Here is a 25,244-nt window from a genome sequence, read left to right as displayed (position 1 = left end):
AATGCCTTTTGCTGTTCGTCCGTCCAGGTGAAGGTGACATCAATCCGGGTGAGACTTGTCAACGGAGCGGCAATGCGCGAAAAGTTTTCAATAAATCTGCGGTAATAGGGCAGAGGCCCAAGAAACGGCGAACTGTCTTCTTGTTACATGGAGTAGGGAATTTGGTAACGGCTGTTGTTTTAGCGGATTGGGACGAACTCCCCGATGGCTGACGACGTGGCCCAAGAAAAGGAGCTCTTCATAGCCAAAGTGACACTTTTGTGGTTTTAACGTGAGGCCGGCAGATCTGATAGCCCGTAGCACAGCGGAGAGACGTTGGAGGTGTTCTTCGAACATTGGTGAAAACACAACAACGTCGTCCAGGTAGACTAGACACATCTGCCATTTAAGACCAGATAGAACTGCGTCCATCATTCGCTGAAATGTCGCCGGAGCGGAGCACAATTCGAATGGTATTACTTTGAATTCATAAAGTCCATCGGGCGTGACAAACGCTGTCTTCTCGCGATCACGTTCATCGACTTCGATCTGCCAGTAACCGCTCTTAAGATCAAGCGATGAAAAGTAGCGCGCGTGGCGCAGCCGGTCTAATGAGTCATCAATGCGTGGCAGCGGGTAGACGTCTTTTATTGCGACCTGATTGAGCTTACGGTAGTCCACATAGAACCTTAAACTTCCGTCTTTCTTCTTAACGAGGACAACAGGCGAAGCCCAGGGACTCCTCGATGGCTGTATGACACCGTCATTTAGCATCTCGTCTACCTGTTGGGCAATGACTTCGCGTTCCCGCGGTGACACTCGGTAGGGGTTCTGTCGGACTGGTAGGGTGCGGTCGTCGGTTATTATGTGGTGCTTGGTCAAGGGCGTCTGTTTAACCGCGGAGGCGGATGAGAAGCAGTCTTGGAAAGGAAAGAGCAGCCCGATGAGTCTTTCCTTCTCTGCCGGTGATAAAGAGGGATTCACATCAGGGTAGAAGTTGGGCGTTTGGCTGGCAAACGTATTGGTCTTAAGAACAAAGCAGTCGTGGGCACCTTCTGCGACACCTTCAAAGTAAGCTACCGTGGTGTCTTTAGCGATGCGTTGCCGTTTGTTTCCGAAGTTCGTAATCAGCACGTGAGCTAGACCATTAGTCAGATGAACTATACCACGTGCAACACGGACTCCATGATGTAACAGAAGCTCTGTGTTCTGTTCGGCAACACCGGCAGCACAGGACTGGTCGTCGCACCTGACTGTGACGAGAGAAGACGAACGTGGCGGCATGGATACATCCGTGTCAACGATGCGTAAAGGTGCGTGGCGTCGTTCTGAGTCAGCGGTCATCGTTGCAGGTGTCGAAAACGTTACAGTACGGCGAGGAACATTACTAATGGCCCCATGCTCCCGTAAAAAGTCCATGCCGAGTATGAGGTCTTTGCAGCAGTGCGGCAGGATAACAAAAAGGGCTATAAAGGCTGAATCGGCGATGGTTACTCGGGCAGTGCATCGTCCGATCGGCGTCATAAGGTGACCGACAGCAGTACGAATTTGCGGCCCCAGCCATTCAGTTTTTCACCTTGGAGAGCGGATCTGCGAAATTCTTGCTTATTATTGAAAAGTCTGCTCCGGTGTCTACCAAAGGGGTTACTGGGTGTCTGTCGACGAGAACGGAAAGGTCGGCGCTAACAACGTGACCGGCTTGAGGTTGAGTGGGAGTTTCGGGTTCATGGGGCGGCGGAGGGATCGTAGTCACAGCATCGGGTTGAGTCGTCACGGGAGGGTCTTCGGGACATCGATTCCGTTCGTCAGCAACCTGCCCTCCTGAGGTCGCCGCCTTCAGTTTCCCCGGTGTGGGCTTGGCGACCGGCGCCTCGGCACATGATAAAACTCACGGCGGCCGGGTGACGAGTAGCGCACGGGCGAAGGCTGGGTACTGTCGCTCGAAGAGGTTGCGCGGGTTGCCAGATATTCTTCGATTTCTGGAGGGCGTTCGCCGACCCGGGGACGCGGGGAATCACGAGCAAAACCCCAAAGACCGAGTTCACGGTATGGACAACGACGGTACAAGTTGCCGGGTTCTCCGCAGTGGTCGCACAGCGGCCGTTGGCGAGGAGTGCGCCAGACGTCTGCCTTCCGAACCGGTTGCTGCATGACGGGGCTCTGCTGGGATGGCGGCTGGTAGAACAGTGGCTGAGGAGCGGACGGCTGCATGGCGAGGCTCTGCTGAGATGGCGGCTGGTAGGACGGTTGGTAGAACGGTGGCTGCAAAGTGGGCGGCGGCTGTGCTTCGAAACGAAGCTGTTGCGAAGGAGGCACTGCAGGCCGACGAAGAGCCGCTGCGTAGTTGACAGAACGTGGCTCCGACAGTGACTCAAGCGGTGACAATGTTTGACGTATTTCTTCCCGCACGGCTTCGGTGACAGCCACGGCAGTCCGGTTAGGCGATCCAAGATTGAACTTGAGGGGCTCCTCGCGAACTACCTCGCGGATCAGCTCACGCAGAGAGTGATCGTCAGTGGACCTGTTCAATGTGGCCACACTGCTGAAGGGCTGACCACAGGCAGACTCCGTGCGCCGAAATCTTTGCTGCAGGGCTCGCTCAATGAGGGTAGCTTCATTGATGAAGTCCGCGGCGGTTTGAGGTGGACTCCGAACCAGACCAGCGAAGAGGGGTTCTTTTACGCCCTGCATCAGGTGGCGCAACTTCGCTGATTCCGTCATTTCGGGATCAGCCCGTCGGTAAAGACGCGTCACGTCCTCGGCGAACATGGCCACACTTTCATTAGGTAGTTGCACACGAGCTTCTAGGAGGCGGCGTGCGCGATCACGGCGGTCGTGGTTGGCAAAAGGTTTCCCGCAGCTGGTGGCAAAAGGAATCCCAGTTTTGAAGACTGGCCTCCCTATTCTCATAGCACGTTTTAGCACAGTCTTCAAGCGCGAAATATACATTGCGCAGCTTCTGAGCTGGGTTCCACTGATTAAATTGCGCCACTTGCTCGAACTGGTCGATCCAGTTGTCGACATCTTCCCCAGTACCACCATGGAAACTGGCAGGCGTACGAGGCTGCTGAAGCAGCTGATGCTGACTTGCCTCGGCCATTGTAGAAGTCTCTAACTGCTGGTCAGCTGGCGTCGGTTCAGGTAGAGGAGCGAATTCCGGCGCCAGACCCCGGATGCGACGGCTGCAGCGATGAACGGGTGTATATACGAGCGGAAGCCGGTTCGGACTCGATGAGCGGCTGCGAGAGGCCCGAGACATGTAGTTCAAGGCCTCACCTCCACCAGTGTAACGTAGCCATTTAGGCCTGTAACCAGAAGGTTAGGTTTTAACGGGGGGCTGAGCTAGCAGGCGCAGAAGAGCAGGTTCGGAGCACCGAGAGACGGCAGCTGACTTCAGCTTCTTCTCGAACGCCACGGGGCCACTTCTTCGAGTCCGCGCACGAGACTCTCGATGAGCAGCCGCCTAGCGGCTGCTGTTGCACACGCTACAATATAATATTGGTTTCTGCTTCCATGTATATATATTGTCATCTTAAAATGGAGGGCATTTCACAATTCAAAACGACAATCTATGCATTCATTAAAAGCTCCTTGGGCGCTAACGCTTTTTTTATTGTGTAGATAGTACTTACCGAGTGTGTGCTACATGTTTCACGTTGACCATGCTTATATGCTGTTAAATACTAACCACTAGTGAAGTTAAGCGACATTACCAAAACATGCACCGAAATTTTCGCCTAGAACAGCGCAACCGACGCTGGAACCGGATTTCTATAGTAACGAGACATTTAACCATGCTGCGGTAAAAAGCAGTTTGCTGGCGATGATATGGTGAAGAACACTGACAATTAGTCAGCCTGGTATTTAGTCCTAAGCTTTGTCAGTAGGGGAATCATAAATTCTCGACTTCCGGTGGGTGAAAGCATGACTGACAGGAGGCAGTCAAAAAATCAAGTAAACTTACCAACTACCGTGAACTGAATCAAAGTGCGTTGTTTTTCATAAACCACTTCCTAATGTATGTAGTCGTTATTTTTCATTCAAATAAAACATGTGGGACTTCAACAAAAAATTTTGGCACTCCCGTCTTGTACCGTTTATTCTCGTCTTTTTCATTCCGAGAAATGTGCTGTTTGTTTTTACAATTTAGAATGTCGATTCCGAAAATTGCACAGTGTGCTGCGTGAAAAAGAGTAAAACTGGAAGCATGGAATATATATTGAAACTACCGACGCAGCGGCCACTTTGCAAACGAAAGCAGGTAGGTGAACGCAGAAGCTACTTCCAGTAAAGTGTTCTCGAAAATTGTATTGCGTGGGTTGCGAACTGTGAACTCAGGCCGGACTTCTGGAGACCTTCATATTAGGTCTTTAGTGACTATAAGAGTGGAAAGAGATATTTGCACGTAACAGAAACAGGAAAGATTGTAGTGACTAGGAAATTGCCGCTCAGGCTTTCCGGGTGGCACCGGAAACAAATTGGAACCTCATGCCGGAACATATGCATAAGAAGGGATACTGCCTCATTGAAGTCGAAACATAGCTTCAATGCTGTCATATGCTTGTCTTTTGCTAAAAGGCGACATGAAAGAAGGGTTTTCCTGCTAAGGTGGCTTCATCGCTTCTCTGAAAATTCTTGCCGTCCTTGTAAGCACCTGTCCTGTCCCTAGAGAAGTGTGTCCTCTACTTCTGAGGAAGCTCCAGACATCCTCTCGGCGACAGGTTGCGAGACCTCCAGCGCATGCTACCCATGCATGATTGCCGCTCAGGTCGGCACGGAGGCTAGGCCTAGTGCTGCCGCTACCACGCTGGGGAAGGCAGCTTCGCCGGAGTTTCTCGCTGCAACTCCTGCCCTGCCATCGACACCTCAACCTGACCATCGGCCTCAGGTCCAGCTTGGTGCTCCCGATTCTTCAGCACCAGCACCCATTCAGCGTTCCCAAAATGCACAACAGCCTGTAAATGAACGGTTCTCTGGGTGGAGCTCGGCTATGGCCACCCGGTTAACACGCCGAGATGGATATCCAACAGTGCGACTTGAGGAGACGTGTTCTGCAATGGACTTATCGGCACCACCATCCGTGTCAACGAGCACCCGTGCCCCTCACAAGCGTCCTTCGGAAGATAATCAACCGAATTCGTCCTCGGCAAGTGGTGGTTATCAAGGAAAGTGCTCCTGTTTAATTATCGAAAACCAGGTTGCACCTACACCGGGATCGACATCTTGTAAAGTGGGGTTTAAATCTCTAGCCAACAAAAGCCTGACCGATATACCAAACAGGATTATCCAGGCAAACTTAGACGCGTGTCTCGGAACCAGAGGTTTTCGGGGCTTCACGGCAAGGAAGAAGTCAAACACTATAGATGTGTGGCTTCCGACCCTTACTGCGGTGGAACGTATCCAAATGCTTTGTTGTATTTCAAATACAAGTGAGATCTCAGTGCCTGTGGAAGTGTATCTAGTTGGAGGCTCTTACTTGCAGCGTTGCGTCGTTTACAACGTCGACATAAACGAAGATTCAACCACCCTTCAACGTAAGCTGTACTGCCCAACGCACCGAGTCATACAGGCCCGATACATACGAAAGGGGCGTTCCTGCATGATCACCTTGCAAGGCCCTCCGACACTCCCGGCCTGTCTATACTACTATGGCTGCATATTAAGGCTGCGGCCGTATAAACCAAGGGTGGTTTACTGTTACAACTGTTTCCGGGCAGGGCACATGCGCAAATCTTGCCCTTTTGCTACTGCCGATGAAGGTGCGTCTGAAGAAAAAGTTACGTACCGATGCGGCCTCTGCAAATGGAACGACCACGAGATAACATCTCCAAGTTGTCCGACAAAGCAAAAGGCAACGCAGAAGGCTCGTCTTCGAAACGCTAAGCATTGGCCAATAGAAGACATGACACCAGTGCAGACATCCAATCGCTTTGCAGCTCTCCAGTGGGATGATGACAAGTGACTAGAGCTTCCTAAGCCCGCTTCGAATGCACCTCAAGCTAAGACAAAGTCTAACGATGTGGTGCTCAAGAAACGCAGTCAACAACAGCCGATACAGCAGCGTAGTGATCTACCAGAAGACGATATGGCAGTAGTGGATGAGCAAATAAATCATCTCTAAGAGGTATCTAAGCTCCGACAACACTGCGAAATGCTTGCTCGACGTCGGCGAGCTGCAGAAGTAACCGCCAAATCTAGCAATTGCCCAGCACCGCCGCCTTCATATCGCGCAACAGGGCCATTTACTGCCTCTTCCCAGCTTACCACAACGCCCAGTGATAACTGTGCATCAACGCTGCTTCGCTATATGGTCAACCAGTTGTCCAACCTGACATCTGTGATACTGCAGCGCTTGGACTAGCACACGAAAATGGCGAAATCCGGTTCTCCTGGTGAACTACAGTGGAACTGTAGAGGCATTTCCACGAAGGTGGCCGAGCTCAAGACCCAACTGCGATTTAACAAGCTTCGGGTGTGGGCTATGTTACTTCAGAAAACGAACGCTTTGTCATCAATTCCGGGCTTGAGTTGCTACGTGTCTCCTTCAATGACCGACCGTCGTGTGCAGACTGCTTCTGCCCTGGGAAAGCCGGCGGGATATGTTGAAAGGCGTATTCCTCATGCGCGCCTTTCTCTCGAAAACGGGTGCAGATCATACCAAGAGGTAGTAGTAGTTGCTTTAAAATTTGTGATACGATTGTTCTCGTTTCATATTACGTTCGACCAGCTGGAGACGCCCGTTCTCGTATTAATCTTGGCTGGTTATTAAGTGTTCGTCGGCAATAATCCGGGTGTCCAATTTTGGTCGGAGGCGACTTTAACGCCCCTCACCTGGATTTCGGGTATCCGACTGCAAGCCTTCGTGGTAGGCATGTGCGGGACGTCTAGACTGATGCCCTGTTTGTTCTGCTTAATAACCATGGGACAGCAACACGGCCTGTGCATCATATACGTAGTGCCGCCTATGCTCCACACTTGACGTGGTGGATGGGCGCGAAAACTCCCTCGTGGCGCATGGAGCCAGACTGCTGGGGAAGTAATCACCACCCTATCAACATCGGTCTCCATCCCTCCCGTCTCCGCCCTTTATGCTGCAAATGTTCGGTGATCAACTGGGACAGGTTTCGCTCATGTCTCGACAGTATGTGTTCAGATTCGCCGTCACTCTTTGTTGACTGTATACAAAGAGCCCTAAACAGCGCTAAGACTACTGCCTGGATTGATGTAGGTCAACCGGCACCAGATGTCGGCCTGCTTACCTCGTGGGCAGCCCGCCGTCAATCTGAGCTGGCTGCTACGCGAGACCCTACTTCGAGGCAGGCACGTACACGACTGAATTATCTTACTGCGAAGGCTCGGAGATACAAACGCCATCTCTCGCGACTGCAGCGGCATACATGGTGTGAACAATTTTCTGCTAAATCACCGAATGCCTCACTCTGGCGAACGTTTCGTAAATTGAATACGGTCGTCGTTCTACTGACGCAGCACAGCAACAGCATGCTTTGTGGCTGATCTGTCGCCGGGGGATTTCGCCAAAGAAGCTGCTCGAAAATGTTTCCCAAAATACGATATACTGCCTCCTCAGCTGCAAATCTTAATTTTGCAGGTATCTCAGCAGACGCATAGAAACTACCATCTGCTGCCGACGCAGATGGAATTGCAAGCCCCTTTTTGATCTCGAAGCTGCTGGCTGCAATTGATGACGCGAAACGAAAAACAGCGCCCGGCCTGGACAAAATTCAGTATGAGGTTTACAAGAACCTCAGTACTGCTGCACTTCCTCAACTACTAGATGCCATAAACAAAGGGTGACTTGATGGTGTCATTCCCGAGAGCTGGATAATCGCTGTCGCTGTGTCTGGTTTGGGAGTATCCAAACCTGGGAAGCCTCCAACAGACCTCACCAACTTGCGACCAATCTTCTTAGCATCAACGCTTTGCAAGCTTCCAGAGAAAATGCTAGCCACACGGATTTCTTGGTGGCTTGAACAGCATAGTTTTTATCACCCTGCTCAAATTAGATTTCGTCCATACATAGGTACAGACGACGGGTTGGCTGTCTTGGCATCAGCAGTTCTATCATCTACCCGCTGTCGCAATGTGCGTACCATATTGGCAATGGACTTTGAAAAAGCATATGACAACATCAATCATGCTGCAATCCTGAATGCCGTTGACATGCTTCATCTCCCTCCAAGAGTACGCACCTTTGTCGCGTCATTTTTGGACGGAAGAAAATTTGCAATACGCCTCAGTGGTGACACAGTTGGTTCATTTGTTTCACTACGTGGAGTGCCCCAGGGATCAGTATTGTCTCCGACGTTATTCAATATTACTTTCAACCCATTGGTGTTACGCTTACATGATATCCCTGACATCAAGTTTTTGCAATACGCAGATGATACCACGGTATGCAGCACTCACCATAATCTCCTCACTCAAGAGCCTGCCCTTCAGTCAGCATTAGACGTAACTCTGATTACGCATCCTCCATTGTCCTTCAACTTTCTGTATGTAAAACTTCATACACGTCAGTCGCCAACCGCTGGGGACGCCGTAAACTTAACTCAAATCCAATTCGTCTCTTTGTATCAGGCACCCCAATACAAGAAAGTTCGAGCCTGAAAATTCTGGGCACAGCAATTCACCAATCAGGATCAGCGACTGCTTGGCTGTCTCAGGCAAAAAAGCAAGCACTTCAAGCTATGAGTTTAATAAGAATTGTACCTAAAACGGGCGGCGCTGGCTCGTCTGTTGCACGCCAGTTAGTGAGGGCGGTTCTGCAGCCACGTATTGTTTATCAGGCCTAGTTCCAGCATTTTACAAGAGTGCAATAGAATCGCCTTGAAGCCGTAATTCGAGAAGCTGTGAGGACCATAACATGCCTTCCACGACTCACACCGGTCGTAGCGTTACAGGAGAATGCGCAGCGTAACACCATCGATGAACTGGTTCAGCAGCGCCATGATGCTCGCCGACTCAAGGCCACTTTGTCAAATTCCACGCAAGCACTGAGGGCATATGCAACGTCACACATTATTCTTCAGCCACCTGCTCCAGTTCTCCCTCCCTGGAAATTAGTACAATTAGGAGACAACAAACCAACCGATATCCGCAGACCAACCTGCCAACTCGGCATGGTTGCTTCGCCAGAAATTTGGAGAGCAAGATACTCACCTGCCTCAAGATTCCATAGTAGTGTGCGTGGATGGAAGCCTGCAAGGCTGTGAAGCCAAAAAAGCAATTTACTGTCCACGGAGACCTAGGCTGAATCAGACCACTACGTTTCAACTTTCGGAACCACTTACATCTTTCTGCGCTGAGCTCATGGCAGTTCAGGAGGATCTCTATTCCGTGGCTTCCATAACCATGCTCCCTGCAGCGCACGTTGTCATCCAGACGGACGCACTTCAAGCATTACTTCTGCTCCGACGTGTAAGCCGCTGCCCTAAAATTTGCCAAGACGTCCACCAGCTTGTGGCACGCATCCCACAGTCAATACGCATTGAGTGGGTCCCACAGGATCTGCTGTCTTCCCAAGGGCAAGCTGATTTAGCAACCCGCCTCGTGAACCAAGACGCATCAATCCCACGGCTCCTCGAAGTGGACGACGCTACACTCCTTTTGTCTAGAAAGAAACACCTCCGGGGCCGCATACGTGCACTTATTCCTCCGTGTGCAAGATCCCTTCCCCGCGGTCTCACCCGTGCAGAGGAGGGTGCGCTTAGGAGGATCCGGGCCAGTGTTGTCCTTACACTAGCTGTCACTAGGACGTGGTCATACTTCCAACACTTATATCCCAGCCCAGGGTGCCCGATCTGTAAAAACGAAGATGTTGAGGCCGACATCCACCACTTCCTGTGGGACTGCCCAGCACTCAAACCAACACGAATCCGGCACCTGAGCATAGCTGGCCTTTCAGCAACGAATCCTGCCTGATATGTCACTTGGACGTAGGGACCTCATCATCGCTCGCTTCTGGACTTTATAAAATCAGCCAACCTTTTTCCATTCATTTAATCATTTATTCATCCTTCATCTCATACCCTAATGATGCTCTTAGGTAATAAATAACGATTTAAAAAAAAAGCTGACGAAGGACCACCTGTAGCCAGATGGGCTTCTGCAAAACAGCGTCATCTGAGAACTGCCATCGGCCAGGTTTAATAAGTGCTCAATGGACAGTTGTTTCCATATCATGTAATAGAAGCAGCAGAATATAGTTCCTGAGATGCTTGCTAGTGAAAAGGAAACTTTTGATCAATTTAGATGATATGAGCAGAAAATGGCCTAGTATGTGCAGTCCTGCAATGTGTTTGGGGTAATGCATGGTATAAATGTATAAATATAACTGCCTCAGAATGAGGTAGTTATACGATTAGTTCGTTTGATCTCTACTTTAAACATCATGCTTTAAAAGGGGACGTTGAGAGATTACTAATGTCAAATATGTTCAGTGTCGTAGACGAGTTTTAAAAAGGTTTTGTTTTCCGGCGCAAAACATTCCTACACACAAAATTGTTGTGCCTCCTTTCGAAACGAGTCGTGGCCATTGTATTGTGAGCGATAAATAGTGGGGTGACATTTTCTTTATTATTAAAATGTCTACGTGAGTAAAACGAAATTCCAGTCCAAGAACGGTCATGTGATATTTGTTTCATCATATCTTGGTCATCTACGATCACAGCGAATGTTAAGGCACTCGACTGTAAGCAGCCGTGTGATTCCTAATCCATACAGCAGGGTTTAAGATCACGTGCTCGCACACGGGCTACGATTAGTGGAAGAACAGGCGAATGCGGATACACATTCACGCTAACAACTGCTCTCAGTACTCATATTGCTTCAACCGGCATTTTGCTGTGAAAGGTTTTATTCATTTTGTGAATTCTATGAACTGAACGTCAATCTGTAACAAATACGTGGACGCTCACTTTTCTAGATCATTTACATGAACAGAAGTCACTTCACTGTACATGGTAGCTCAGTGCAAAATAGTGGTATGTGGCTTTGTCCCACCTTTTCACTGGCCTCATAACCTCTACGATATCTCTGCGGCACACTGCCGCTATCGCTTCAATTAACGAAGTGTTTCGAAGCAGGAATGACATTATAAACAGGCAACATTCCTCTCTGCAAATCATTGGAAATAATTTCTGGGGACTAACCTTACGGTTCGTAGTGATGAGCACCATTTCTTTAACGAAGTGGTAAAATCGGTCATAACAGTGCTCATAGCGAACGTACTATTGCTTTTACTCATGTTACGAGAGACCTAGGAGTGCTCTGCATTTTGATAAACTATAAACACAGCATCCTGCTCGCAGTCTGCAGGATCTCCGCGAGGGAGCTCACCATTTTTTACCAGCCGCATGCATTTTCAGCGCCCCGTAAGTGCGGCATCCCGGGCAGGGCGTTCAATTTCGACCTGCGGTAGATTCATGACTGTGCGATAGCCAACCGCCAATGTGTATCGAGCATTTCGAGTGACGGCATCACTGCGAATGAGGAGCTCCACCCATAGACTGGGCAAGAAAAAAGAAAGCAGACTTACCAAATGTATACATGACCCTCTCCCAGCTCTTGACTTCATTCCCGACTTTCGACTCTGTTCAGACGCATTCTAACGGATTCTAAGGCTCTGAATTTTCCGTAGTCGAGGTTAATGTTATCTTCAAGACCATTTATTTTTTATCTTTCTTTGTTAGGAACACCTTACAAAATTTAAAAGCGACAGTATTGTATTCTTTGATTATGTCAATGTTTTGAGTTATCTTTCGGTGGTGAGGCTGGAGGCACACTGACACCTAGTCTAAGTAAAATTAGTTGGAAAGTGCGCAGTAGTGCAATATAAAGTAAATCGAGCAGTCTCCAGTACAAGTAGATGCTGGTAAAAGAGAAAAGGTAAATATTGGGAATGAGGTTTTTTCAAGAAGCGAGCACTAAAGCTTAACTTGCTGCCACGACGTACTACGATAATTCCGGAACTATCTGGCTAATCATGATCGCACAGATCTACGACTTTCGACAGCTGTTTAGCTCTATAAATGGAAACATAACATCGCCTTCCCGATTTATAAAGCGCATGGGTGTTTGAATATATGTAGCTCTGCAAATTTCGCAGATTGGAAATAAAAGAAATCGAATTGCCAGTTTAAATGGCTATGCAGAATTTCAGCTGCTTTAACTGACTGACGGTAGCAATTATGCACGTGAGGAGGTAAGACCTCGCGACTTGCCCTAGCTGGCCGCAGGTCACACGCTTCCTACCATCATGCCCACCGCCATTGGTAAAGGATTCGTGCTCAGCTTCGCAGACTATAGATAACAGAGAATAAAGACATACCTTTATAAAACAGCTACACTCTATTTGATTTAAAGGAAAGTGAGGGGTGTTAAAAAAACACCGAACGATCTTGGGATCACTACTGTTTGTCCCCACATTAATCAGTTCAGAGAGAATAGATTGCGTATGATCTTATAAGATAACAAACAGATTTGATGTCAGGGTGAGATTAGTTTCTATGCTTGCATGAACTGGAGCAATTAGATCAGTCACTCCAAACATTTCAAGTTCGTTCCTCACGCACTTAATAGTAGTACTTAAGTTCATAAAGTGTTCTTGTTGTATATGTGTGTACTGGAATCTAGTGATGTAATGAAAAATGAAAATCTGGCAGCCATGATACTTGCTTTGTTCCAAGTAGTAAACGATGAATGACGTACAACGGACTAATAGAACCAAAGCAAAGATTGCAAATACAAATAGCGCACGTAAAATAATCGAAATAGCCATAATAAAAAGAAAAGGACAAAATTACAAATAAATTGATTACAGAAAGGAATCAAGAAATGTGCATAAACAAAACTGTTGCTACCAATTATCTGAAATCATTAAACTTTCAGGTACTACATATTTGCATGGTAAGTATGGAATACATCAATAATGCGCTAACCTGTATGATTAGGAATACAACAACGGTGACAACGCCTAAATAAATAGAGATGAAAAAAATTTATTGCTCCGAATATCAAGCGAAAGTAAATGTGTCAAAGAAAAAGACTTGCGCCTCCTAGTCCTACCTTTTTTCATTACCAGGCTGACCTAAGCCCTTCACTACTGCACACGTATACAAGCTATACAAGTAATACACAAAAAAGGGATAAAAACAATACAAAAAAGGGTGAAAAGCTATACAAAAGGCCTACAAAACCACACTAGACCGCCTCATGAAACTTCCGCCGAAAGACTTTTGCAGCTAGGCTTGCACAATAAGCTAGACAAACTGATAGAAGCTCGAAGATAGAATATCGGAGGCGCTCAGGTTAGCCCGCACGAGCTCAGGCAGGGAAATTCCAAGACTCGAGAGAAACGTGCCGCTACATAAGTCGATCACGCATTCCGGCCCGAGAGACATCAGAAAGGCGCTTGCGATAAATCCTTACCGAAGAATATGCATCCTGTCCATGCCAAGCGCAGACAAAAGGCCAGGTCGCAGGATCTGACCGCGAAATACGGTGGTCAACGCGTACTATACGTTGACGCGGCCGCCTACCACAAAGATAAACACCCGTGTGCCTACGCGATAGCTGCGGTGACCGGTGACGGCCGACTATTCGTGAACGCATCCATACGCACCAGATTCATAGAAATAGCCGAAGAGGCAAAGATCGCGCTAGCAATGACGAACTCGACCAAAGAAATCCTGGTCAGTGAGTCAAAATTAGCTGGTACCAATTCTGCCAAAGGCAGAGTCTCGCCAGTCTCCGCGGAAATTATAAAGAATTAAAGAATTACCCTACAGGGAGAGAGAACGTTCAAATGGTTTGATTGCCGGCTCACTCGTTAACCCTGGGGATCGAGGCAGCCTACATAATAGCTCGAGGATCTATCGGCCGATCTGTTGCAGGGATGCGATCGCCGGCGACTATGGAAGATCTAGATACCTACCACGGTATAACGCTACACTATTGGCTGAAAAGGGTAATGTACCCTCCACCTCAAAGAAACCTCACTAAGGGGCAAGAGGTAATATGGAGACAGCTATAAACTGATACCGTGCCCATACCCGGTAGTACTTAGGCACGTATATCCGGACAAATTCAGCCCGAAGTCGAGCAAAATGAGTCGGCAGAGCCACTGTGTGTATTCACCGACTGACGGCAAAGTAGCAAGCTATACAAGCTTACCATTATTAAGCGACCATTATAACAGTTTTTCTGATCCAGTCTAATTCGGTTGTAATAATAATTGGTTCACAGGCCAGGCCAGGCTTTAAGGGAAGTGTGGGTCCGAAAACCGCGGTTCTGTCCATGAAGCGGTTCAACTCGCACGAACGAGAAAACGTTGAGTTTATTTCGCAATGGAAAATAATAAATCGCTACAGCTTACAGAAAGGAACAAAAGCAACCACAGCTACGCATGCAACAATGAAAAGGCAAAAGAAAGGTGCACTCACATCGCACTTACGCGGATTATCTGCAGTCCGCAGAAAGGAAAAAGCTCCTGTGCTCTCTTGATCCACTGACTGACTGGAAAACTTTAATGTGTAGAGATAAGGTAGGGGGATTCGTGGGTGGGGTCCCTAGTCCGGGACTTCAGCGGCTGCCGCTGCTATCCGCGCGCGTTTCAGGGGGGCCCGTTGGGCCTCTAGTCCAGAGCTTGAGGGCGTCTAATTAGATCCCTCCGCGTCCGGCGTTCGCATGCAGCCCAAAAGTGGGTCTCTGCGTATCCCGACGCCGTGCGGAGAAGGAGACCCACCGCAGGGTTCGAGCACCAAGCTGAAAGGGGTACGGTCTGCTCTCGCCGCGCTAGGGGACTCTCAAACCGAGGGAATCAGCGACACTCACGATACAGACATTTAATCGCCGAGGGCTACGGTACAAAAACACTGTGCGGTAATGCACCCCTAAGTAACTCTTCCCAGGCGTCCACCTCCTCGTAACGGACCACATCGGCAGCGCGCCCCGACAACGGTTGGAGAATGCGGACTGGTGCGGCGGGAAAAACCCCGTCGCCGGGCCGTTCAGCAGCTGAGGCCACACGGCAGATATGAGGGAAGGAACCAGCCCGACAAGGCCAGCGAATGTCCGTCGGCACAGGCCTTTGAAACAGCGGAAATAGTCGCTCACGTACCTTGTCGTTGCGGCTGGCCCCCGTTACCCGTGACCCGCGCTCGTCGCCTCCGCATCCGAACTCCCCCGCGCCCCGCAACCCCGGCCTCCAGGACGCAATCCCCTGTCTACGTTAGGTTCATGGTGCCCAATGAGAGGGCCGGCACAGAGCGGCACCCCAGAGAGCGCACTGGGCAGCCGGGTAGAGACAAAGTACTGCCGCGCCTCACGGAAGAGGGTTCGCGTGTGTCGCAGGGACAGCACAGGCTGCGCCTGCAGACGCCGCGTAATCCCACATTCCTCTCTCCTTAAATACCATGGTCGGTCTGGAAAGCCAGCCGACCGTTCGCTGAAAAAAAAAGCAGTGGACATTGTGAGGAGATCCAACTGACAACCTCAGTTCCATCCCCTCTACCAACGCACAACAACAACAAAAAAATAATCATAAGAAAATCGAGACCAGGCAATACAAGCGATAACATAACACAAAAATAATATATAAAGACTAATAATCATAAGAAAATCAAGACAAGGCTATAAAAGCGATAACATAACACAAAAATATTATATAAAAACTAAAGGCAGGCATGCTACGAGTCATACGCTACATTACAAAGAGGGAACGTTATGTAGGCAGGACTAATGACACACACGCACAAAAATAACCAGCGTCCGTAATCATGGCGTGAGGTGATGACGCCCCAAATGTCTCATGCACGTCGTAGCCGAGCCAATCCATCCCAAGGCTCTCCCACGTGGCACAAAATGTCACGGATGCTGTGCGTGAAGTGTCCGTTGCTCTTTCCTCTTTTTTTTTTCGGCACACCCTGGTGAGATGACGGGATCTCCGAGGTTCTGGTTTCTTTCGCGCCCTCTTGCCAGGCCTCGGCCTGCCCCCTTCACGCCAGGGACTTCTTTTAGAGCGCTTGCGTGCCGGTGGGGGGGGGGGGGGGCGAGTTCCACGCAGTCATAAGGCGAGCGGAAAAGGCAGTTCAGGCAGCTTGGTGCTCGCGTCATCAGACCCCCCCCCACGCGAGTGGTTTGTGCTTTGAGTGGAAAGTGGCTTCCGGCCACTTTCGGAGGGTCCATCGTTGTGCGCTCCCGGTCCTGTAATCCGGGGCGGGTTATCACTCCTAGCGGCCAAGTACCACTTGTGAGCACAGTCTCGGACACCGCACACGCACAGAAAAGTTCACTCACGCGCACTGCCAACGAGGAAGACAAAACAGGGTATAGACATGGAGTTTCAACGTGTATACGCGGGCTGGATGGAAATGCGCGCGCTCGCCTCTCTGCGAAAGGTCTTAGAAAAGGTGTATATACTAGCGGAAGCCGAGACGACCGCGTGGGTCATTGTTTAATTACCGGACAAAATCCAGACACAAGGAAGCGCTGTCTCTATGGGGTACGGCGCCTCAGGGGGTACCGATGCGACGGCCGAAAGTATTCGGGCGCACCGTCCGTGCTCTGAGACCCGATGCCACTGCGCTCCGGCATCGACTCCTGCGGCCTGCAATGGTAGGCTTTCAAATCGGCTATATGAACGCGGCCGCCGGTGCGTCCCGTTGGAGGTTCCACCAGCTGGTACACAAGGGGAGAAAACCGTTTCTCCACTCGGTAAGGCCCCAACCATTTAGGAGCCAGCGCTGCGGAGAACCCTTTGCTGGCATCACTGAGGGCATGGTTGCGTTTCAGCACGAAGTCACCCGTCTGAAAGCAGATGTTTCGGTGGCTTTTGTCATACTGAGCTTTCTGCTGGGCTCTAGCTGCTCTCAGGCTTTTCCGCGCCCTACTGAGGGCCTGTGCAAGCCTGGTACGTAGTTGCGCCGCATAGGAAGAGCGCTCCCGCGACGCGTTATCAACCCCTTCCTGGCATCGCGTGACAATGGTCAGCGGGTTACCCAACTCTCTCCCAAACGTGAGAAATGCGGGGGAGAACCCTGTGGAGCGGTTCTCAGCCATTCGAATCGCGAACGTGAGTTCGTTCAGATGGTCCGCCCAGTCTTTCTGGCTCCTGGCAAAGGCCGTGAGCATCGTCTTTACCGTGCGGTTGCAGCGTTCTGTCAGATTGGACTGGGGGTGGTAGGGCGAGGTGGGGCGGTGCTCGATCCGAAGGGATGAACACGTTTCTCGAAACACCCGTGCGGTAAAGTATGACGCGTTGTCCGTAATGAGGCGGTCCGGAAAGCCAAAACGCGTGAAAACTTCCATCAGCTTGTCTAACACCGCCCGGGCCGTCACTTTGCGAAGTGGAAAAAGCTCCACCCATTTGGTAAAATGGTCGACCACTACCAAGAGGTGCTGAAAGCCCTGCTTACGTCTGGGAAAAGGTCCCATTAAATCACAGGCAGCGTATTGCCACGGCCGCTCACTTTCGATCGGTTGCATCAACCCCGGCGGGCGGCCACCGCGAGATTTCACCGTCTGACAAACGTGGCAAGTTCGGCAGTAGCGGAATATGTCTCGCTTCATGCCAGGCCAGGTGACAGTGCGGCCAAGGCTTGCAAAGACCTTTGAGCCGCTCAAATGCCCGGCCAGTGGCTCGTCGTGAACGTACCGCAGTAGTGCGCACCTCAGGCCTTTTGGTACCACCACCTTAAACGGATCAATGGGCTCATCCTCGGCAGCGATATACCTCAGCACGAGCCCATCGGCGTCCAGCAGGAACGAATCTTCAGGGCAACCGGCAAAGCACGCTGGCTGGGGCCCTTTGGCGGCCGTTGCACTATCAGCAACGTTACGGCGCTCTACTTTCTGCATATGACTCACAATCGCCCTACAGATTGGATCGGCCTGCTGGGCCCTCAGGGCGCTATCATATTCAGCCGGAGCTCTTGCCGGTTGAATATGATAGCGGCATCCCCAATGGAGGAGCGGTCTTCATTGCGATTAGCTGAGATGAAGCAAAGGCATGGTTCTCAGTCGCGTTGCGGGGCTGGCCTACAGTGCAACACCCCTTAGGCACTCGCGAGGCGGCTTCGCCCTTAAAGAAGGGGATAGCCCGTCCACCTCTCCATGGGCCGTTAGTGCTTGACCCACTTACTTTCTCCGTACAGCGCGACTGGCACCCGCGTGCCGCTTCCGGCGCACAGTCACCATCGGTCCCTCCCAGGGGGGAAGGCAGCCCCCGTGCAGCTCTCTTCACATACTACACCACCCCCGCCCTCTCTCGTCCCCGAGGGGGAACCCGTATCATTACTTTCACGGCGAATGGCAGACGACCAAAGCGACCGCGAAGGGAGCTCTCTCTCGCCGTCTCTTCCCTCGACGCTCACGCTGGGAAGGGGCACTGCTCCCCCCTCTCGTCGCTCGTCCCCAGCAATAGCGATGGCGAGCAGAGGGGCACGCGAAAGCGCGTCTTCGACGACGTTGGTATTCCCTTTACGGTATTGCACCGAAAAGTCATAGTGTTGCACCAGAAGCGCTCAGCGCGCCAGCCGACCCACAGGTTCGCGAAGGCGCATGAGCCAGCTGAGTGCGCTGTGATCGGTTTGCACCACGAACTTCGTGCCGTCCAGATAGATATCGAACTTTGGAAGCGCAAACACGATCGCCAAGCACTCCTTTTCAGTGACAGAATAATTCTTCTCCGCGGGGAGTAAAGATCGGCTAGCAAAGGCCAGTGGATGCATGATGCCATCGGACTCCTGGAGGAGGACAGTCCCCAATCCCAAATCACTCGCGTCCGTCTGGAGAACAAATTCTCTGGACAGGTCGGGCAACCTAAGCTGCGCCGTCTCGGCAATGGCGCGTGACAAACCGCGGAACGCTTCCTCTTGTTCAGGGTCCCATTGCCACCCGACTGATTTTCCTAACAGCCTGGTCAGTGGAGCCTGGCGTCTGGCACACGACGGAATGAATGATCGATAAAAATTGACCATTCCCAGGAAGCGGCGAAAGTCACGCACGTCTTTGGGCCTGGGCAAATTTAGAATCGCTTGTAGTTTCACCAAGTTCGGTTCTATGGAACCTCCACCCAGTGTGAATCCCAGTAACTGAATTTGAGTTTGAGCCACCTGTGCTTTCGCTGGGTTAAGGGTTATGCCCGCTGCCTTGATTCGGCGCAGAATGTCCTCTACGTGATGGGCGTGCTCCTCGAACGTGCGCGAGTATATCACAATGTCATCAAGGTAGCACATGGCATGAGACCACTTTCCATCGCCAAGTACCTTGTCCATTAGCCGCTGAAAAGTGGCCGGCGCGTTGCACAATCCGAAAGGCATTCTCGCAAACTGAAATAGGACTCGATGGCAGGTAGAGGTAGTCTTGGCTTGGTCCTCGGGCTCCATCTGCACCTGCAGGTAGCCCTTGGCGGCGTCAAGCGTGGTGAAATACCGTGACGAACCCAAGTTACTCACAATAGACTCAATGGTGGGCAGCGGATAAGCGTCCTTCCTGGTTACGGCGTTCAATCGACGGTAGTCGACACACAGGCGAACGCTACCATCCTTTTTTGGGACCAGGACAACTGGGGATGCCCAGGGGCTATCGGAACGCCTGACTATACCGGTAGACAGCATCTCATTCAGCACGCCGTCAATAGCCCGTCTTTTGCACAGACTAACTGGTCTGGGATTGCTCTTCAGAGGAAGCGCGTCTCCGGCCACAATCCTATGACGCACCCTATCAGTGCAACCTGGCCTTTCGGTGAACAGCTCGGCATAACGACGAAGCACGTCTGACATGCGAGCCTTTTGTTCCCGTTCCAGCCCGGAAGCACCGATCATCAAAGGGTGCAACACCTCATCTCGCGCAGTCGCACGCCCTAGCCTTGTTCCGACCTCGACCGTCGGTTCCGTCATGGCTGTCCCCCCTCACCCACAGTCCCGCACAAAAGAGGCGCCCCCTCCGAAGGGGCCAGAACACGAGTGGGAGGGGGGCTTGCGAAAGGCCTCAGGGGGGACAGCGGTCCGACACGGTAGCCACCGCTTGCAATGTCCACGACTATCCCCGTCCTGCGCAGAAAGTCGCGCCCAAGAATGACGGGGACCGTTAGCCCAGGGAGGTGAATAAATCGAAAGCACAGCGCTCGGCTCTCCCATCGGACTTTCAACCTCGCCGCACCAGCCGCGCGTAGGGTACCGCTGGCAAGGTTAAAAACAACCCGGTATTCTCTCAGGCGAACAGAATGCTGCTGAAGTAGGGCGAAAACATCGTCTCCAAAAAGGGTGGCACTGGGCCCTGTGTCCACAAGTGCTAGCACTTCATGACCCGCGATGGTGACTGTGATGTACGGGGCTGGCATGTCAGAGCGCAAGCCCGCACGGCACACGAGGGGGCAACCATTATCTCGGTCGCACGTGTGCTCACGCCCGACCCCCGACCCCGTTTCCCTGCTGGATGGGCCGACTTGCGCACTGACGAGAAATTTGGCCTAAGCCACCGCGCTCAAAACACCGCACCCCGCGCGTATTTCCACTTCTTGGAACGGCCTCGGGCCGGGTGCTCCCCGCTGAGCGGCCTTCCGGTCGTTTGGGGAGTGTCTCTCCCTCCTCCCTGCTCTGTCCCGGGCGGCGATTTTTATCAGAGTGGCAGACCGCGCCCGGAGTGCCACTGTTTACACGTCGGTGGAAAGAAAACGGGTCCAGAGCGCGTTCGCTTAGCTGCCATTCTTGGAGGCTCTCCATGCCGACTGCGCACACAGATTGGGAGTGGGAATAACGACGCGACTGAGAGAAGGCCCCACCGTCCACGCGCACCGTGGCTCCAACGCTTCTATGGCAGGCGGTGGAGGGCGATAAGCGCGCATGGCAAGGATGTCGCCTTGCACGCGCTTGGCCTCCGCCGCCAGCTCCCCCATGTCGCTAAACCGACCGCCACGCAAGTAGGCCGCAAAGGTCGTATGCGCCTGTCTAACAACTCTTTCGACGCGCTCCTCGTTTGAGGCGGTCGGCTCCGCAATCTGAAACAGCTCCCCCATCGTTCGCACATATTCCAACAGGGACTCGTCAGGCGCCTGCGTCCGCAACTCTAGCTCTCGCCGCATCCTACGATAGTAATCTACAGGTAAAAACTCCCGACGGAGAGCCTCCCTGAACTGATCGAGCGTCGTTGCGCGATTACCGCAAAGCCTGTACCACTGCGCTGCTCGCTCCGTAAGGCGACAGGTACAATACGTGCGAGCATATCGCGGTCATCGAGACCTGTCGCTGCCTGGTAATGCGTCAGACTTTCAATGAAATCCGTTACACTGACTGTGTCGGCATAGCCGCGGTACGTTGGGACAGCCACTTTTACTGCCGGGCGCGAGTTCTTGGATGACTCCAGGGAAGCCTGGAGAGCGTTCCACAGCGACCGGATGAGCTTCGTGGCGTCTTGGAGCAACGACGACGCGTCTGGTGCGGCCGCTCCGCCGAGAGTTCTCGCCTCTTCGGTCCTAAGTTGTTCGGGGTCCGTAAGCAGCCGCGCCGTTTCCACCAGCCCTGCGGTCCCAGGAGCATCCGAGGCGACTATTTCATGGCTCCGCCTGAGCGGGCTCCCAGCTACCTGCGCGTTGGCACGCCCTTCACGGTGGTCCATGTTAACAAGCGGTGTGCTTAGCAGTCTGCCCTCCTCCATCAGGGACTGCAGTCCACCATTGTCCGTTGCCAACTCGCGCGAGCCTGAACCGGAAAGAATGGGCGTCGGGGTGGCGCTTTCCGCCTGCTGCCCTACAGCCGCCAGTGTCGTTTTTTGCACCACTGATTCCATTCCTCCGACATTAAAACATCCCCAGTGACATCTGAGCTGTCCCAATCAGCGACGTTTGCGAGAAGCGTCAAAGGTGACGCCTCCCGAAAACTGGAGTACATGACGCGGCAAGATAACACCGGTTTTCAGTTCGTGGTGCACAGCAGCAATTGCACAGGCGGTAGCTGCCCCACGTTCGGGTGCCAGAAATGTGGGCGTCCAATTATATCCCTCCGTGTCCGGCGTTCGCATGCAGCGCAAAAGTGGGTCTCTGCGTATCCCTACGCCGTGCGGAGAGGGAGACCCACCGCAGGGTTCGAGCACCGAGCTGAAAGTGGTCCGGTCTGCTCTCGCCGCGCTAGGGCACTCTCACACCGAGGGAATCAGCGACACTCACGATACAGACATTTAATCGCCGAGGGCTACGGTACAAAAACACTGTGCGGTAATACACCCCTAAGTAACTCTTCCCAGGCGTCCACTTCCTCGTAACGGACCACCGCGGCAGCGCGCCCCGACAACGGTTGGAGAATGCGGACTGGTGCGGCGGGAAAAACCCCGTCGCCGGTCCGTTCAGCAGCGGAGGCCACACGGCAGATATGAGGGAAGGAACCAGCCCGACAAGGCCAGCGAATGTCCGTCGGCACAGGCCTTTGGAACAGCGGAAATGGTCGCTCACGTACCTTGTCGTTGCGGCTGGCCCCCATTACCCGTGACCCGCGCTCGTCATCTCCGCATCCGAACTTCCCCGCGCTCCGCAACCCCGGCCTCCAGGACGCAACCCCGTGCCTACGTCACGTTCATGGTGCCCAATGAGAGGGCCGGCACAGGGCGGCACCCCAGAGAGCGCACTGGGCAGCCGGGTAGAGAAAGTACTGCTGCGCCTCACGGAAGAAGGTTCGCGTGTGTCGCAGGGACAGCACAGGCTGCGCCTGCAGACGCCGCGTAATCCCACAAGCTGGATTGTTGACATTGCATTTGGGTCATCTGGTGGATTGTGTGGGCAGGCTCACACCATGTGGTGCATGCCAGCCTTCTCCCGCAATATTTACATTTGGGATCGCAGAACCCGGGGTGTATTGTGCTTAAACGCGCTGGTGTGTTATTTGTACCGGTCTGTAGACGTCGCCATCTAACTTCCTGCGTTTTGGAGGGGTGCATATTTTTTTGCGAGAGAGTCTTCAGTGCTGTAACCTCTCCGTGTACGTCGCCAGAGGGCAGGGATAAGGGGGTCCGGAAGATGAAGGGGTCGAGTCCCGGGAAGGAGAGCTCGCTATTTTTATGACTCGATCCACGCTCCTTGTTTTCGCGCATGGCCCCCGATTGCACAGTGCCAAGCGTCGTCTCCATAAGTTTCTCACTGTGCTTATTGCACCCGTGCCCTCGGCCGGCTACACAGCCTGCAAAGACGCAGTATCTGTCGCACTTATTCTGCGGATATCGGCACCACACCGCGAAGAAAAGACCAAAGGTAGGAGTGAAAGTTAAAAGAAAGAGGAACCGGTGGAGGGTTGAGGTATAATTTCCACAAATGAGGATTTTTAAAGACGCCCCCCCCGTTTCGCCTCCATCGAGACGCAGCCGCTGGTGGTAATCACGGATATGTTCGTAAAATTGATGATAATCCGGCCAAGACAATGGAAACGTTAAAACGAACATACAGATAAGTGATCAAGAGGATTCTTGTCTAATTGAGAGAGAAAACATTTGCTTCTTTCCCTCGAAAACAAAAATTTATCATCAAACTTCATACACCCAGTATATTTGGATGATTTTCTATAATACCCACTAGAATACTGGAGGGTGCCCAGATATATTTCACATAACAGACTGAGATGGTACGACAACCTCAGAGATAATTCGTAATATTCTGAGTAATTGCAGTACACATTGGGCTATTAGAGTCCACACGAAATTTGAGGTTAAATAACATGCTTTTGCAGCATTTTGGCAAGCGCAGCTCATCGCAAAATTTGTGCTTCTTGTAGCATAGTGCGGGTAGTGAAAAATGTCACATATCTAATAACATTGCTCTTCCAAGCACATGACCTCAAGGTTTCAAAATTGTTTGTGTCTTGGTACAGTTGTATTTTTTCCGACTTCATCCGTTAGGCTTTGTTTCATGAATCGCCTAATAAAGGTAATATATCAATTCAGCAATGCTGAAGTGCACACCTTGTTATGAGCTTATTCGAGCTGTTAGGTCGACAGTTTCTCGAATTTCGAGATTCATCCTATAAAACAAATAAGTCTAAAACGGTCATAAAAGGTAACTACAGTTTTTTTCAGCATATTCGACAGCTAATAGAATCTTGTTAAGCACTGCCGTAAAGTAAAATGGCATTCTCTCTCATATAATGCTTAGAACTAGACAAAACTTTTGAATATTATGTTGCATCAAAATCTGAAGATGCGATTAATTTATAAGCTTTCATTTGAAGTTGATAACAAAGTTTAATAATTATTTCCTCTCTTTCAGAAAGGATAATTGTCAAATGGCTTGCTCTCTGTGAATTCGACTTTGATTCTCAATCTTATCAGCTAAATAAACAAAGTTGAGCAAAGACTTGGTTCATGTTTCCTCTCTAAAGGGCACAGAGGCCTAAAACACCGTTCTATTTGGAGCGAGAGTCAATTAACTTCGTGAAATTGTGTTGGAGAACATTGCAAAAAATGGCGGAAATTTAATCTTTCCAAACCTGGCTTAAATAGGCCAAAGTAACCGCCACGGTGTCTCAGTGATTAAGAGCCGGTTACTGAACCAGTAATCGAACGCTAAAGCAGCTGCAGCATTCCTATGGAGTCGAAACGCAAAGGACGCCTTGTCCTATGAGGTGACCATGCACGATAAAGAGATCGAAGTTACTCCTGAGCGAACCTGTTTAGCACGCTTTGCTCATTTTTTACATTGACTCTCTCCTTCCACTCTGTTTTGAGGCGTGTCCGTACAGAAACTGTGGCAGGAACTTCCTTTTTCTTTTTATTTACCTATTATTATTTAGAAGATATTAACAATGCGCCATTATTGGTGCGCATATTACCAGACACCCTCAGAATGAGCGGGTGTAGCCATTCCGGTTTTAAAGGAGCAGCCCTCGACTTGCTTAGCAAGCTCAGCCTGAAGTCAGTAACCAGTAGTGAAAGAAGGGGTGGCCGGTTGGTGCCCAGCTTACTAAAGTTGAAGCCAGAATAGGGGCCGGAGTGAGAATTAAGAAAGAAAACAAACTTAACACAAAGATACAGAGGAATTGACACTAACCTTCATAGTACACAAAGGTTCACAGGAATGCAATTTAAACCATGGAACTTTTATAAAAACGCTATCAATAAGCATAGAAGCCTTACAGCACTGAACAACACATGAGAGAGTCGACAGAGTCAGAATAAATGACCATCAAAGTTTTCACCGGGCACTGTTACCGATTGCTAAAGGGTCATGATGTGGTCGTGTGTTGACAAGCGCCGCTCCCTCGCAGAAC

At 51.1% G+C, this 25,244-nt stretch overlaps 1 long non-coding RNA gene across 3 annotated transcripts in view; it reads left to right on the top strand.

Moving 5' to 3' along the window:
* Positions 1-24,329, top strand: part of LOC146181191 (uncharacterized) — a 55,694-nt gene extending 31,365 nt beyond the window's left edge. For 2 of the 3 annotated variants that reach the window (XR_014700425.1, XR_014700424.1), the window contains 2 exons: positions 4,130-4,240; positions 24,245-24,329. This is a non-coding gene — a long non-coding RNA (uncharacterized LOC146181191). Of the gene's footprint in view, positions 1-4,129; positions 4,241-12,888; positions 12,933-24,244 lie in introns of those variants that run through there. The other variant, XR_014700426.1, reaches the window with a different exon arrangement.
* The last annotated feature ends 915 nt before the right edge of the window (positions 24,330-25,244 follow it).

The sequence above is a fragment of the Amblyomma maculatum genome, chromosome 8 (genome assembly GCF_055883805.1).
Source record: "Amblyomma maculatum isolate TAMU_Amacu chromosome 8, ASM5588380v1, whole genome shotgun sequence".
NCBI classification, from domain to species: domain Eukaryota; kingdom Metazoa; phylum Arthropoda; class Arachnida; order Ixodida; family Ixodidae; genus Amblyomma; species Amblyomma maculatum.
Note: the sequence above shows the minus strand (reverse complement) of the source record. Positions and strands in the feature narration are given on the sequence as shown.